The sequence below is a fragment of the Pan troglodytes genome, chromosome 13 (assembly GCF_028858775.2).
Source record: "Pan troglodytes isolate AG18354 chromosome 13, NHGRI_mPanTro3-v2.0_pri, whole genome shotgun sequence".
NCBI classification, from domain to species: domain Eukaryota; kingdom Metazoa; phylum Chordata; class Mammalia; order Primates; family Hominidae; genus Pan; species Pan troglodytes.
This window is the reverse complement of record NC_072411.2, coordinates 88222146-88239719: the sequence shown is the minus strand read 5'-3', so window position 1 is coordinate 88239719 and position 17574 is coordinate 88222146.

Sequence of the window (17574 nt, the reverse complement as noted above, 5' to 3'; positions counted from 1 at the left end):
CATATCTATATCTAAGGACAGGGCTCTGAGGTATTTATTCAGTGTTTGTTTAACAGTTTATTGAATAAATGGTAGAACTGGGACTAGGATCTTAGTTCTTTTAATTATTATTTCTCTATTCTAATTACTTTAAAAGTAAAATTTAAGCTCCAACAAATTAGACACAGTAAATACATTTTCTACAAGAATCTGGTTTACAAGTGTTATTGAAAAAAATACTTTAGGTTTTACTATCCTTAAAAGTTTCAAAAAGTAATTTGTAATATTCTGCTAAGACTCCAGCAACTGACAAGTTTCTTTCCTCTTATTTAGAATTGCTTCTGCATTGGCTCACTCTGACTCCAATATTGCATTAGCCTGCTTTACAAACCAGTAATGGGGAGATAAGGGGATTAAAACTTTTGGAGACATATTTGGCAATAAACAATATTAAATCTTTCACTAGGCTACAGGCAGCATTTGGACAACATACAGATCAAATTTTGAAGCATTTTGAGTCACAAAATCGAATTAAAGGGGCCAAGAAGGAATGTAAAATGAAGCTGTAGGTTTCAACACACCTGGGACTTCTTGGTGTCTAAAAACATAAGTCTTTACTTTTTTTACAATACAAAAAATTCTGAATGTCAGCATCAAGACAATCTGGGAGCCTCAGATGATAGAATTAGTTATAGCACAGGAACTCATTAAAGAGAATATATAAATGCATTTTCTGAATTTTATTTTAGTCTGTATTTTCACAATTCTCAAAGGCCTTCAGGGCAATATCTGTCATCACAATTCTCAAGAGATGTTAACTAAAGTCTTTTAATTTTTTTTGAATATACATGTGGAGAGGTTTTCAAATTCTATGAGATTATTACATTCAGTCAGGAAATGGTGGGTTTTGCTGTTAAGGTGTTGCATTTACCTTTATAATTGATTGAAAATATTTTTAATTAAATAAATACCTACTCATAGTTTAAAATGTCAATGCTGAAAGTTATTAAAAATGGTCATGTCTGTCACCTTCCCCAAATTATCTTCTAGTTCACCACAGGCACCCCATTATCAAACTCTTTTGGTTGTTTCTTCTGTCATTTGCCTCCATATGGCTATATAATTGTATACTACAATATTTTGCTTGATTATTTTTGGACATTATCTATGGACATCCTTTTGTGGTAATTGTAAATATTACCTTTTATAGTCTCCTTTCCTGCTTCCTTATGCATGGTGATATTAAATATTTTTGTTATTTTCATAGTCATTCTTTCAATTACCAGGATTATATAAAAAGTATTTACATCACGATTCTTGTACATTTTATTTTTCATCTAATAATTACTACATTTTTTTTCTGCTTTGAGAATTACCTCATTTTTTTGTTGCTGTTCATTTGCTTAGTTTTCTTGAACCTATGTTACTTGGTTGGAATAATACTTCAAAATGTTTGCTGAGGGTGAGTTAATCATTGCTTTTGCATTGGCTCACTCTGATTATTAATGATTGGACTTTGGATTCTTGTTACTGTTCAATTTGCTACTTGTAAGATCTTTAAGAGGCTCATTCCACCAATTTTCAGTATCTGAATTTATGCTTTGAAATACTTATATTAATAATACAATGAATTAGAGAAGTAGAAATAACAGTCTGTTGCTCATTGCCAGGCTTGGGAAAAAATGTGAAGTAGGTGAAGTTCATTTTCATTATCCTAATTTTAAACAAAAATAAGTGCCTTCCTTATTCCTCAAGTCTAGGACTTTTGACTGAAAGCTTCTCTACCTTATGACTTAGGGTTTTATGTTCCGGGTCTCTTCCTTCTATCATTCTTCTGGGTTCTTGCTCATAAATAATACCTTCTGAATCACAATATATTTTTATCAGCTTAAAATATTGTACATAACACATTGTGTTAATGTAAAAAATTCACCTTTACATAGTATTTGAGGAGTTTTGGTATTCTTGTAGTAGGAATATTATTAATTCTACTGGTTCAAAATTATTTTCTAAATGCTTCAAATCATAACACATAATTTTCTATGTCTCAAGGAGTATTAGAAGTAATAAGATTACCATGAAGAAGACATTGAAAAAGTTATTAAATTTTTCTGAAATAGAGAGCATAGATTCATTTACAAAATATAGATTGTTCTAACATATTTACAAACAACATATTAATTAGTCATGTTAAGGATTACTATATATTTTATCTTAGCATGTGAAAAAACAAAAACTAAAATGCATTCATTTGTACACTTGTCCTGAGGAATTTGTGACTATGAGGTATATTGTCAGCAAATATCACGCAGGAATGACCAAAATTGCTTTTTCTTTTCTTGTAGTATCTTTGTCATTTATTCTGATATTAAAATTAATACATTCTTATAAAAATTCAAACAATATGGGTGATTTAGGCAGTGTGGAACCCATCCTTTCAGTTTTATGCATATAAAATACCTATGTATAAATTTATTTATACATACTAAAGAATAATACCATACACAGTTCTTTATAACTTTATTTCATAGTTCTTTGAATTATAGGTGGTAATGAATTCTGTGGAGGGGAATAAAATATTTTACATTATAGAATCTGATTTCATAGCCATATCCATAAAACCCTTGTTATTTATAGAAATGTTACACCCTAATGAGTAAAAGAAATGCCTAATAAAATTTGTCACTGAGCCTGTAATTTATCTCTTTTGACAAGCATATCTTAATTTTAATCATTTCTGAAATTGTTTAATAGCAAACTAGTGAATATGAATAATATTTCTTAAAAATTATTACCTTAATATTATAAGATCTTATATTTGTGTACTTTTTGATGAAATGTGGGAGAGAGCTTTGGGTGAAATTATTACAGTATGAACTAGTAAGAAATTGTTAGATGTGTGAGCACTGACATGATTCCACCGTTTAAACCAGGATATCTCTAGATTTTTGTGAAGAGGTATCGTTTTCATTTTGCCAAAGACTTGTACTCCTGATGGGGATAAAATATTGACAGCTAAAAATGAATGGCAAAGGAGGTGGTTATGCTACCTGTACACCATCCCATGGTTGGAAATGCTGGAAATCCACAGAGAAAACTCTGAAATTATCCAGGAGACCTCAGTCTTTTGATTGGGTTCATGGCTGAGCAAGGGACTGATGACCAAGGCCCTGTCTCTTCTGCCCTTGCTTCTCTAATGCTGATTCCTTTGAAGAGTTAGCAAAGCACATTTGAGAAGAAGCATACGTGCATGTTAAAATTTAAATCTTTTAGAAATATCTGGAAATTATTTCTGAGGGGCTAGTTTCTCACACCTCCCCATCCAAATCTCCCTTCACCTGGCTCCATTCCCAGTGATGACAGAGAAAGGACAATATTTGCTGGGAATAAATTTGCCAGAGGTTTGTAAGGTATGTCTTCATGGTAGTGTTCCATACTAGAGACACAGTTGCTATTGAGTTGACTCTAAGATTTGACTTCATGTTACTTCAATAACTTTTTTCGTTATGATCCCTTAACCATGTACTTAGAATTGACGGGATACTTCACAGCTTGTAAACACCTCCAAACATATGCTGATGATTTGTGGATTGGCACTTTGGACCCTTATAGCTTCTAATCCTATATACTACACAGAACTCTGTGGCAGGAGAGGTATGTGTATACATCAACCAGACAATGGTAAGTCAAAGTCAGGGTTGGCAATGATGCAACATTCACATTTTTATTCATTTCCAATTCTCCTATCTATGGCGTATATTCCTAATTCGTCATGGCACTCTTCTCACTGAGCTTATATGTGATCTCAGAATTCTTTTTCACAGTGTTCAAGAAACTGTGCCAATTTTTTGAGGTTTGTATGTGAAATAAAAATGAATTTAGTCTTATGAGTTTAAAAAGATCAAACTCGAAATTAATACCAATCTCTCTGAAATCAATCATTTTCATACAAAATTCCAGTTACCATCTCTTTCTTGGATCATGATGCTATTCTCATGATCCCAGCCTGAAGTCCTTTGGATTTCAGACTTTTCTGTATTTTGCTCTTTCTTTTTGTTCATGCTGTTGACCCAAGCATGCCTCTCTAGAGGCATAGTACTGTGCTAGTAGTTCACAAATGATTTAATAGGATTGAATACTGCTCTGCCATTTATAGACTATGTTACTTAAGTCCTACTTAAGGAAACCTTTGAAGTCCTGGTTTTCTTCTTTACAAAATAATTGTTGCTATGTGTAATATATGAATTAATCCATGTGAAAGTATGTTTCAACTTATAAAGCATTACATAAATGTTAAATATGCTTATTACTGACCAGGATTCCCTTTCAGTGCTCAACAGAAAAAGTATGCTGAAAAAAAAGCATACATTGTGTTGAAAATTGTGAAATTATATTCATAGGAATACTGAGTGTACCTGGTCTTTTTGGTCAGGCAGGATAAATCTGAGATTCTTCACCAAATATGATAGTGTGATCATTTTATGCTACATGAAACTACATCGAGACATACTAAAATTGCTTACTAAATTCAGTAAATCTTCTGTTGAAATAGCTGTCAATGTCTAAAGAGGCAATCTTCTGAATACTTAGCCCTAATTGCTATACGTTTATTTAGACAGCACTATAAATTTAATCCAGATAAAAATACTATGCAAGAATCACTGGAGGAATGGTCTCTCTTTTTTCTCAAATGATAAATTTGGGAAAGCTATAGTAAGTTAGCTTATTTCTCACATATCTAAAATCAAAGTGGATGTTCCAGCCAGTTTTGTAAGATTTATGTTGGTATTGCAGAAATCTGGTTGACTTGATTCCTAGGCAAAGTTTGTTGTAGCATGCCTTGTTAAAATAATCAAAGTAAATGTCTTTATATATGGCAAAATAAAGTTTTCAGTTAATACTTACACAACTTTTCTAGGTAATATATTTCACTCAGTCCTTCTACCATTGTGGCTATTTTTGTACTCAAAATTTTATCTCCCAGCCACAGTTCAAGGGACTGGGAATGAATATTGATGGTAAGAAAAGTGCAGCCAATAAAATGCTTAATAGCATCCTGTGACTTGGTATGCAGTAAACAGGTGAAGTAGGTCAGTCAGAATCTAATTCTTGGGAATTTGAACTGGAAAACCCAGAATCTGTTAGCATTAGGCATAGCAGCACAAAGGATACTGTTAAGTAGTTGGTACACGGAAGCCACTTACAAACTGAAGCTATGAAGGAGCAAAAAACTGGATAAACAGAGGAAACTACATAGCAAAGATGAATGGTGTAGATAAGAAGAGAGAACAGAGATATTAAGAAAGCTGATTTGGCTGACATGTTAGCCTTTGAAGCTGATTCTGGTCCAGTCTCTGTATCATTACAACAAATACCCTTTAGTTGAAATAAATGAAATGGATCTCTTTTCCTTGCCTAACCTATCAGTGTAATAATAAATATGACATAATTCAATTTTGTCTTACAAATATGCTTTGATCTTATACTTATTTTGAATACTTTCTTGGTAAGAAAGATGAAATTATGGACATAAAACTTTACTAGGATCTATCACTTTTAATATTGTACTGTCATATTACTAGTTGATACATTTATGGTGGCCATGATGTCCAAGAGATTAGAAAAATTATTTTTATTTTATTAAAAATAAGTTCCAGAGAAGTTGTTCTGTAACAAGCCTTGAATGTGCTGTGTACCAATTTTTGAAGTGAGCCTCTAGCAGATGTTTGGAATGCCACAACATTATGAGGAATATATATTCATTTAAGAATGGCACTAAGTCTGGATGAAAGGACATTAGAGCAATAACACATATGTGAGGAAAATATTAAAGATGTTGATGAGGTATTTTGAAATGTTGTTGGCTGACCATTTTTCCTTTTCTATTTCATCAGGGAATTACCATGACTTAGTGTAATTTTAAAAGTATTATCCAGAAAGGGTAATTTATTTTCCCTAAATTACAAAAGTCAGAAATTGAAAATAGCAGATGTGTAGCATTTAGGATAGTTCCAAGAATATGTTGCAATTTTTTTTTTTACTTTAAAATATATTGCAAAAACGACTTTTAAAAAAGGCAAACTGGCTTTTATTAAAACATGCGTATATATATGTAAAGGTGAGCAGCTATCAAGAGATATATTTTGGCTGTAGTACCAGGAATGTGCATATATTTATATTTTTCAACATCTTGGGTATGATTTAAAGGATGTTATACACTGTAGTTTGAAAATGTAAATTGTTCTGTCTCCTCTAAAGATAGCTTATCTTTTCTAAAATCCTTCATTCTCAATATTTATTACTGATTTTATCATATCTGATTTATGTTATTTTCATAAATTGTTTCTTGGGATAAAATTGTACTCAGTTAAATAGTAATTTAAAGTCTGTCTTCCATGAATATAGCAGAACAGTGCTGGCATGACATATTTTTAAAAAGTATGTTTTACTTGAACTATCATATTTCTGGAACTGGCAGTTCTAAATGAAATAACTTTAAATTGCTTGCCAGTAGAGAGTTTACCTGGTAAGAAAAATACTGGAACTAGCCAAACAAGAAGGTGTTTTAGTTTATATTTCAATAGAGCTACAAAAATGTGTTTTTCTCTCTTAGGAATATTTCTTTTCTATACTGCTTTCTCCAAAGTTGGAGTCACCTCCTCACTTTATAGGGTCCTAACACTACAAAACTTTGTGACCATTTAATTCCCTGTAACTGATGAAAATTGAGAAAGAGCGATATATTAACTTGTTAAAATCACCTGTTAATTGATAAAAACATCCAGATAAAAAACAAATATGCTATGGACACTGCTGCCTTAACAAAGGTGTTAGAATAACAATATAATTTTTTTTGCTTTTATTGTTATCTAAATATAACAGTCAAAAGATAAGGAACTAATAAATTTCTGTAACTTATGAGAAAATTTAATAAAATTATTTGACTTACGAAAACACTTTTTTACCAAGTGAAACATTTGAGATTTGACTTGAGAGATATTTGACCACCCAGTGGCTTAAGGGTTTACATTCTATTTTTAATAATTTTTTAAATAGCATGCATCAGGCCGATTTTTGCTTATAATATTTTAAATCAATTGGCTAATTATGGAAAGATAGTTCCTTTTCAAAATAAAGATGTTTTTACATATATAGTTTTTGCTATATTATGTTTCTTGGTGATAAAGTTATGAAATTATTTTTTAAAACTCAGGAGCTTTTAAGAAGTATTGTGGAATGGTGGTGAAGAGTAGGATCTACTTTGGATTTTGCTTTACCCACTTTTTGCTACAGATTTTATTCCCACCAATTTTTGACTGTAAGGGAAAAAAATGGCTATATTTGTATAGATGGTATGGTATAAATTTCTTTGAATAAATTATCTGATTTGATCATTACAAAAACTTAATAGTAGGCAGTATATTCCCAGTAGCTGAAGAGTGAACAGTTATATTATCTACCCCTAAATTTGTGTGATACTCACAAAACTAGACTAAACTGTGTTGTCAGTTCACATCCAATGTCCAGTGAGTTTGGAATTCACTGTCTCTTTACAAGGAATGAAGGCCCATACAGATATAATACTACTTATTTTCTTGGCTACAAAGTAATGGAAACAGAAAATGAACCAAGGACTCTCCAAAATCAAAGTGTTACCCATACAATGGGTGAGTTTGCTTGGTGAATATCGACACGGTGACCACAACAAGAAGTATTTAGCAAGGGGATTTTGTTACTTATAACAAGTAGGGAGAACCCCGGGGAAAGTTCCCAAAGCAGTGTCTCCCTGAGGTGGGGGTTGAGTCAGGTTTTATATGCATAGGGTAATGAGGTGTGATCTGATTGGATCTTGCAATGAGATAATGTCAGGAGGCATGATCTGATTAGATCTTGCCATGAGGTGATGCCAGGGCTTGATCTGATTTAATCCAGAATCCTGCCATGCAGTCCATGCAGTGTCTACCTCTTTTTTTTGTTTTGTTTTTGGAGGCAGGGTCCCACTCTGTCGCCCAGGCTGGAGTGCAGTGGCGCCATTACTGATCACTGCAGCCTCAGTCTCCCAGGCTCAAGTGATCCTCTCCCCTCAGCCTCTTAAATATCTGGGAATACAGGTACTCCATCATGTCTGCCTATTTTTTTTTTTTTTTTTTTTTTTGTAGAGACAAGAATTCTCCATGTTGCCCAGGCTGGTCTGGAACTCCTGGGCCCAAGCAATCCTCCTGCCTTAGTCTCCCAAAGTGCTGGGATTATAGGTGTGAGCCACCACACCTGACCTGGCCCAGTATCTGCTTCTTAATTCAGTTCATTCATCTTTTTCCTTTTCCTTCCTTCTTTCTTTTTCTCTCTTTCTCTTTCTTTTCTTTCCTGCCTTCCCCTCCCTCCCTCCCTCCCTCCCTTCCTTCCTTCCTTCCTTCCTTCCTTCCTTCCTTCCTTCCTTCCTTCCTTCCTTCCTTCCTTCCCTCCCTTAGCTGGAGTCTTACTCTGTCACCCAGGCTGGAATTCAGTGGTGCTATCTTGATTCATGGCAACCCCCACCTCCTGAGTTCAAGCGATTCTCCCACCTCAGCCTCCCAAGTAGCTGGGATTACAGGTGCACACCACCACGCCCAGCTAATTTTTGTATTTTTACTAGAGATGGAGTCTCACCATGTTGAACTCCTGACCTTGAACTGCTGACCTCAAATGATATACCTTGCTTGGCCTCCCAAAGTGCTGAGATTATAGGCATGAGCCACCATGCTCTGCCCAGTCCCTTCTTCTCTGAGCACTTAGGTTCCTTTGGTGGTTGCACGCTTGGTTCATCTGGGCATGCTCAGGTTATGTGACCTAAGGGTACATACTGACTGAAAAGCAACTCACAACTCTGTTACATAAACGTTGAACCAGATTGGTCTGGTGTGGCTCCAAAAGGTGTTCTCAATGTCATTAAATATAAAATATCAAGGTGGTACATATCACGTGCCTTTATTTAGACTCATTCTTAAGTTGATCAAGATCAGTTTCATAGAAGTCCCACACTATTACAAAAAATTAAAATGTCACACACACCACTGCAAATATTTGACTAAATATTGAAATTATGTTGATGGCTTATGGTACTTTGAAACTTTGGCTCTTTACAAGTAAAGTCCTGAAAATTAACTGCTATTACCACTTCCAGAGTCCCACACAGGGGAAGATATAGGAGGCAGATGGGTTAAATTTTTCTTTTAATGTAGCACAGTCTTTTATTTGCCATATATATGTTTCTTCACTTATAAGGCAAAAAAGTATCTTGAATAACAATCCGCTCTTTGGTGAATGAGAGCATGTTTAGTCAATAGAGAAGCAGTTCCAAAAAAAACTTCAGAGAGAAATTTATTTTTCGGGAACTCATCTTGCTGTTAACAAGAATAATAAGGTTGAGTGAATCATATAATGCAATTGGAGCCTGGTCCTGGCAATTATGCAGCCATTTAGCCCTCAGTGACAACTTGGGAGCTAGAGTTTCAGCACATTTTGGGTGTTGATTTCTTACAGGGACATGTTTATGTTGCAGATGAAGCACAGGCTGCTTGGAAGGCTTCAGATGGTGCTAGTGGGTTGAGGATTAATGAGGTTAAATTAACTCAGTCACTTAATGCACATTTTATTGAAGTTCAAGCTGTTCAGCCTGTTGCAGTTAATATGAGTAGCCCAGAATGTTGCCAGTTAAATGTAAGTTACACATCAGGGATGCTAGGGTCATTATTGACAGGAAGAAAGCAATTTTACTTGGTTATGGCATTTATCATAAAGGCAGTCTCATTTTTTTGAGATATCCATCTTTTTCTTCTCCAAAGTGTCCTTCATTTGGGGATTTGATTATTATCCAGAGCAGAATTTGATCTTAGCTGTAACTACTTTTGCCCTAATTTTGGAGAGTGAAATGCTGACTTTAAGACAAGTACAATGAATGAAATTGTTTTCTCCCACGAGTAGTGCATATGAGGAACATGTTGAGATAACTGTTTTTTCTTGAAACTTTACAATATCATAAAAACAATGTCCTGAAAAGTTCCCATGTTGAGAAGATACAAGTCAGACACATCAGGCAAAGCCCTGGCACCCATTTAATCACTAATTCGTTCATTCACTGCTCATTGAGCACCTAATATATGCTACCTCGTATGCTAGTGCTGAGGATACAATAGTTCTAGTTCCCTCAGGATTAGTGTGTTTATCAGCTTTTGCATTTAAGTATGTATATCTTATGTAATCAAGGGTTTTATGATTTCGTGTAATGCATCTATTGATATACTACTGACTTTAAGAAAGTAATTTCCAGATGCTCATAAAGTAAATAAATTCCTAGGTGATAGAATCTAGTATTTATTTAAATTGTCTCACTTTTATTCTAGTTTGCAAAGGGAGACCTAGAACCTCAGAAATGACAACATCCACCTCTACCAAAGTACCTTAAACACACACTTTGCTAACCTTTTGTGCAAGGTACTATAGACTTCTCATAATGTATAGAATCTCATCACCTATGCAATTTCCTATAGGTCCAGCTAGCAATTGAAATGTTCCTTTTAGTTTTAGGCAAAGCATAATGACATTGGAAAAAGTAATGTAGATTGCATTTGCAGAAAAGAAACAAACACACACACACGCAGATCCTATACACACCCTACACACACACACTGAATAAAAGGTTCATGGCAAGACTCCAGAAGTTCATGTGCGTCCTTGCCTTGTAAATGGCTGCACTGCAACTTAACACTTCACTCCAGCCACTAGCCCAGCTCTTCCCTGGTGTGGAAGTGAGGTTTTGTCATCCCTACTGAGAACAGGACACTGAGAAGTAGTTGTTAGGGGGAAGAAACATTATAGTTGCCAACCACCACAGTAGTTTTATTGTTCTCCTTGTGATTTCCCCATAGTTATCTTCCAATAACTCTCCAGATTAAAGTTGCAAATGGTATTTATGTAATACAAGGTCTTATTAACGGCCAAGTGCTTTGTGAGCTCTTTAAAGAATGTACTTGAATGTGGCCCTTTAGGCATGTGGAGGTGGAGGAAGGAGAGAGGGTAATTACAAATAATATTATAATGATAAAAAGTGGTATTTGAGAGAAAAGAAGTGAAAAAAGTAAAAAGGGAAAAATATCATCAAGAAAGACTTTAGGGAGGAAGAACTTGAGAAAGTCTTTGAACAATGGTCACGATTTATATAGGAGAGGCCAGCTTGTACAAAGACAGTGGAAGAAAACTGGCTTACGTTTGGAAATAATAAACAGAGTGCCTGGAATGTGGGGATATACGGGAGAGCTGAGATAACTAAGATTGGTTGGGCAGAGATTGTATTCAGTGGGAGTTGGAGGGGCATATTCATGGAGAGGACAACCAAAATTAATTAATTCTCAGTGCTTCAATCACTTCAGTTTTTTTTTAATCCAATTTTTAAAAATTGTGGTAAAAACACTTAACAAAATTTAATGTAATGACCATTTTAAGTGTACAGTTCAGTGGTGTTGAGTGTACATTCATGATCTGCAACCGTCACTACCATTCATCTCCATAACCCTTTCTGTCTTGTAAAACTGAAACTTTAAACCCATTAAACAATAACTCACCTTCAATCCTTCTCTTTGCCATGGCAACCACCATTCTGCTTTCTATCTCTATGATTTTGACTACTTTTAAATATCTCTTATAAGTGGAATTGTACAGTATTTGTTTTTTGTTACTAGATTATTTCACTTAGCATAATGTCCACATGGTTCATCCATATTGTAGCATATGCCAGAATTCCTTTTCTTTTTAAGGCCAAATAATATCCCACTGTATGTATAGACCATATTTTGCTTATCCATTCATCCTTCAATGGACTTGGTTTGTTTCCACATTTTAGCTATTGTGAATAATGCTACTATGAACATGGTAATAGAAATATCACTTTGAGACTCTGCTTTTAATTCTTTTGGGTGTAGACTCAGAATTGTTAGATTATATAGTAATTCTATTTTTAATTTTTTAAGGAAGTATCATACTGTTTTCCACAGCTGTTATACCATTTTACATTGTTAGCAGTAGTGTACAAGTTTTCTAATTTCTCCACATTCTTACCAACCCTTGTTACTTTCTGGGTTTTTTTTTTTTTATAGTAGCCATTCTAATGGCTGTGAGGTGGTATCTAATTGTAGTTTTGATTTGCATTTCCATAATGATTAGAAATTTTGAACACTTTCATATGTTTATTGTCTATTTGTACATTTTCTTTGGAGAAATGTCTATTCAAGTGTATTTTTGAATTGGGTTGTTTTTTATCATTGAGTGTGAGGAGTTTTCTGTATATTCTAGATGTTAATCCCTTAACAGATGCAGTATTTGCATATGTTTTTCTCTCATTCTGTGGGTTGCCTTTTTACTCTATTAATATTATCTTTGATGCACAGCTTAAAATATTTTTTCATGAAATCCTGTTTGTCTGTTTTTTCTTTTGTTGCCTGTGCCTTTGGTGTCATATCTAAAAAGCTATTGTCAAATCCAATGTCATGAAGTCTTTGTTCTGTATTCCCCTTTTCTTCTAAATGCTTTACAGTTTTAGGTCTTATATTTAGGTTTGTTATCTCTTTGAGTTAATTTTTGCATATAATGTTAGGTAGGGGACTACCTTTATTTATTTATTTTGCATGTGGATATCCAGTTTTCCCAATATCATTTTTTGAAAAGACTTTCCTTCTTGTTGGACAGTGGGTGCAGCTCATGGAGCGTGAGCAGAAGCAGGGAGGGGCATTGCTTCACCCAGGAAGTGCAAGGGGTTGGGGAATTCCTTTTCCTAGCCAAGGGAAGCCATTATAGATGGTACCTGGAAAATTGGGACACTCCACCCTAATACTATGCTTTTTCAACGGTCTTAGCAAACAGCACACCAGGAGATTATATCCCACGCATGACTTGGAGGGTCCCATGCCCATGGAGCCTCACTCACTGCTAGCACAGCAGTCCAAGATTGAACTGCAAGGTGGCAGCGAGTCTGGGGGAGGGGCATCCACCATTGCTGAGGCTTGACTAGGTAAACAAAGTGGCGGGAAGCTCGAACTAGGTGGAGCCCACCGCAGCCCACCTCTGTAGACTCAAACTGAGTGGAGCCCACCACTGCCCTCCTCTGTAGACTCCATCTCTGGGGGCAGGGCATAGCGGAACAAAAGGCAGCAGAAGCTTCTGCAGACTTAAACATCCTTTTCTGACAGCTTTGAGGAGAGTAGTGGTTCTCCCAGCATGGACTTTGAGATCTGAGAATGGACAGACTGCCTCCTCAAGTGGGTCCCTGACTCCCGAGAAGCCTAACTGGGAGACACCTCCCAGTGGGGGCCGACTAACACCTCATACAGCCGGATCCCCCTCTGAGATGAAGCTTCCAGAGGAAGGATCAGGGAGTACATTTCCTGTTCTGCAATAAGTTTTGGTACATTGTGTTTTCATTTTCATTTCTCCTAATTATTTTCTAATTTCTCTGGAGATTTCTTCATTCATTGATTGGTTGTTTAAGAGTGTGTCATTTCATTTACACAATTTTGTGCATTTTTCAGTGTTACTGGTTTTTACTTCTGTTGATTTTTTTTTATTATTATACTTTAAGTTCTAGGGTAAATGTGCACAACGTGCAGGTTTGTTACATATGTATACATGTGCCATGTTGGTGTTCTGCACCCATTAACTCGTCATTTACATTAGGTATATCTCTCCTAATGCTATCCTTCCCCCTTCCCCCCACCCTGCGACAGGCCCCGGTGTGTGATGTTCCCCACCCTGTTATTGATTTCTGACTACATCCCATTGTAGTTAGAGAAGATAGTTTATCTGGTATCTGTTCTTAAAAATCTATTGAGATTTTATTTGTGGTCTAACATATGGTCTATTCTAAAAAAAAAATCACATGTGCACTTGAGAAGAAGGTATATGCTGTTTTGCGGAGAGGGTTCTGTATATTTCTGTTAAATCTAATTGATTATTGCACTGTTTAAGTCCTCTTTTGTATTGCTTATTTTCTGCTCTGTTGTCTATCCAGTGTTGATAATGGGACATTGAAGTCTCCAGCTATTATTGTAAAACTATTTCACGTTGGAATTCTGTCAGTTTTTGCTTGAGGTATTTTGATGGTATGTTACTAGGTGAGTAAATGTTTATATTTTTTACATCTTCTTGCTGTAATGAAGTTTTTCATCAATATTTAATGTCTTTCTTTTTCTCTTACAACATTTTTTTTAAAATTTAAAGTCTATTTTGTCTGATATTAGTATAGCCACTCCTGCTTTCTTTGGTAATTATTTGCATGGTATATCTTTTTTCATCCTTCCATTTTCAAACTATTTGTGTCTTTGGGTCAAGTGAGGCTTTTATAGATGGCATATAATTGGATCGTGTTTTTCTTTTCTTATCCATCCTGCCAATCTTTCTTTTTGATTGGAGAGTTTAATTCATTTACATTTAAATATTTATTAATAATGAATAACTTACTTTTGTCATTTGCTATTTGTTTTCTCTATGCCTTATAGCTTCCATGCCTCTTATTTTTTGACATAACTGCACTTTTTTTGTGTTTAGTTCTTTTTACGTAGTACATTGTTTATATACCTTTCTCAATTTCTTTTGTAATTCTATAACTATTTTTTTGTTACAATGGGAATTATCTTAAAGTTACAACACTGTAATCTAAATTTATACCAGTTTAACTTCAATAACACACAAAAACTCTGCTTCTTTACTACCTCTGTCTCCATCTTTTTCAGTTATTGATATCTCTAAATTTCATCTATATATATTACATGACCCAAAACATAAACTATTAAATCCTTTAATTGTATTGGTATCTTAAATTATGTAGAAAAACTCAATTTGAAGCTTTGAACCAAAGTTGAATAATACTAGCTTTTAGACACCTCATAGTGTCCCCAGATTCTACAGGACCAATTTTCTTAAATTTTTTTCTTTCTGTACTTCAGAATCAGTAATTCTCATTGTCCTATCTTCAAGTTCATGGGTTCTTTTGCCTACTCAATTCCACCTTTGAATCCCCATAGTAAATTTGTAATTTCAGTTATTGTAATTTTCGGCTCCAGAATTTTTTGGTTTCTTTTGAGTTTTCTATATCTTCATTGATATTTCAATTTTGTTCATACATTGTTTTCTTGAATATCTTAACATCTTCCTTTAGTTATTTGAGCATTTTTAAAATAGCTATTTTAAAGGCTTTTTCTAATAAATATGCCAACAGGTCTTCTACAGACACAGTCTCTGTTGTTCTTTTTTTCCCTTTGAATTGGCCATACTTTCCTCTATTTCTTTGTATGCCTTGTGGCTTTTGGTTAAGAACTAGACATTTGAATCTAATTATATTGTAATTTGGAAATAAGATTTTCCCCGTTTCACAACTTTTTCTGTTTTTTTGTTATTGATTTTGTTTATTGCTTTTGATATTACAAAATATTGTAGTACCAAAAATCAACTAGTCTCTTTGCTAAAGCCTAGCAAGAATCATCTTTGCTTCAGTTCCCAATAAGCTCCTCATCTTCATCTGAGACCACCTCAGCCTGGGCTTCATTGTACTGGACTTCATTTTGGTACACAGACATTGTCCATATCACTATCAGCATTTTGGTCAAAACAATTAAACAAGTTTCTAGGATGCTCCAAACTTTCTCATATCTGTTTTTCTTCTGAGCCCTCGAAACTGTTCCTACTCTGCCTGTTACCCAGATCCAAAGTCGCTCCCACATTTTTGGGTATTTTAATATCAGCACCCCACTCTACCAGTGCCAATTTACTGTATTAGTCTGTTCTCATGCTGCTATAAAGTACCTGCCTGAGATGGAGTAATTTATAAAGGAAAGAAGTTTAATTGATTCACAGTTTCATATGGCTGAGGAGGCCTCAGGAAACTTACAATCATGGCAAAAGGGGAAGCAAGCACATCCTTATTCACATGATGCCAGGACGGAGAAGTGCCGAGCAAAATGGGTGAAAGCCCCTTATAAAACCATAAGATCTTGTGAGAACTCACTATCAAGAGAACCGCAGCATGGAGTTAACTGTCCCCATGATTTAATTACCTCCCACTAGGTCCCTCCCACGACACATAGGGGGATTATAGAAACTACAATTCAAAATGAGATTTGGGTGGGTCACAGCCAAACCATATGCCATATCTGCTTGGAGTAAGCCTGTTATTTAGAGAGCGTTGAAAACTAGCCAGAAAGGTTTACTTTTAACTTAGTTGGCTGTAAGAAATTATTGAAATTTTTTTCCCGTAAGAAAATAATACGATTGAAATAATAGTGAAATTCAGAAATCAAATACAGTTATGAGGTATATGCAATATGCAAACTCAAATTAAAAATAGTCTAGAGATGTTCAACTTTAAACCATTGTTTTGGCACATTCTATATATTTAAACTTAAAGTTAATACCTCAAGGTGGGCTATTAATTAATAAACAGTATATATTTATTCAAGTTTGTGTATATATTAGAATCTACGGAAACTATGTATGTTATAAAATGAAGATGAAAACATTCTAAAATAGAAAAATAAAAATGGCCAGATATTTATGAACATTTAACTTCAGAGTATGATAGGAATAAATAAGATAATAGGCATGTGTTATTGTGTTCAGTTTTCAGAATAAAATATTGAAGTATGTTATAGACATAATGATGGTAGATATATCCCTTCAGCATCCTGAAATTCACTCTATGAAGAAACTTCAGCATACTGATATCTGAAGACAAAGTCAGCCAATTTATAAATCTATGATACCTTTACATGACAGAAATACTCTTTATCATTTAATATGTAGCTGAAATGGAGTCTTGAAAGAAATAGCATTTTTTTGGGGGGGACAGACTTTCACTCTTGTCTCCCAGGCTGGAGTGCAATGACGCAATCTTGGCTCACTGCAACCTCCGCCTCCCAGGTTCAAGTGATTCTCCTGCCTTAGCCACCTGAGTAGCTGGGATTATAGGCGTATGCCACCATGCCCGGCTAATTTTTTGTACTTTTAATGGAGACAGGGTTTCACCACATGTCAGGCTGGTGTTGAACTCCTGACCTCAGGTTATCCACCCGCCTCAGCCTCCCAAAGTGCTGGGATTACACGCATGAGCTACTGTGCCCGGCCACATTTTTTTAATCTCTAAGGTTGCTTTCAATGAAAGTGTATACATTTAGAAATTATTTTTTCCTTTATTATTTAAAAGACATTATATATACATTATATAATATATGCATTATATATATTGGTCCCCTATTATGCAAGCAATATTTATGAATTTATTATTTGTCTCATTGTAGGAGGGTAAAATATGTAAGCAGAACATTTCATTAGAAAATAATTTAAGTTGAAAGGAATAACAAATTATACAGAAAACAAATGAAGAAGAAGTAGATTCTTTAATCTAAGTTTAGTCCCAGAAACATCATCATGGCTTAGGTCTTCAGAATATTACATTTTCTTCACCTTGTCTCTTGGTTTCCTTCTCGTCTATATTATCTGTTTTGCTGCAGTAAGCTGGGTTGTTCATGTCAGTTGGCACTAGTATAACAACAAATAAAAAGAATCAGACAAAAATTT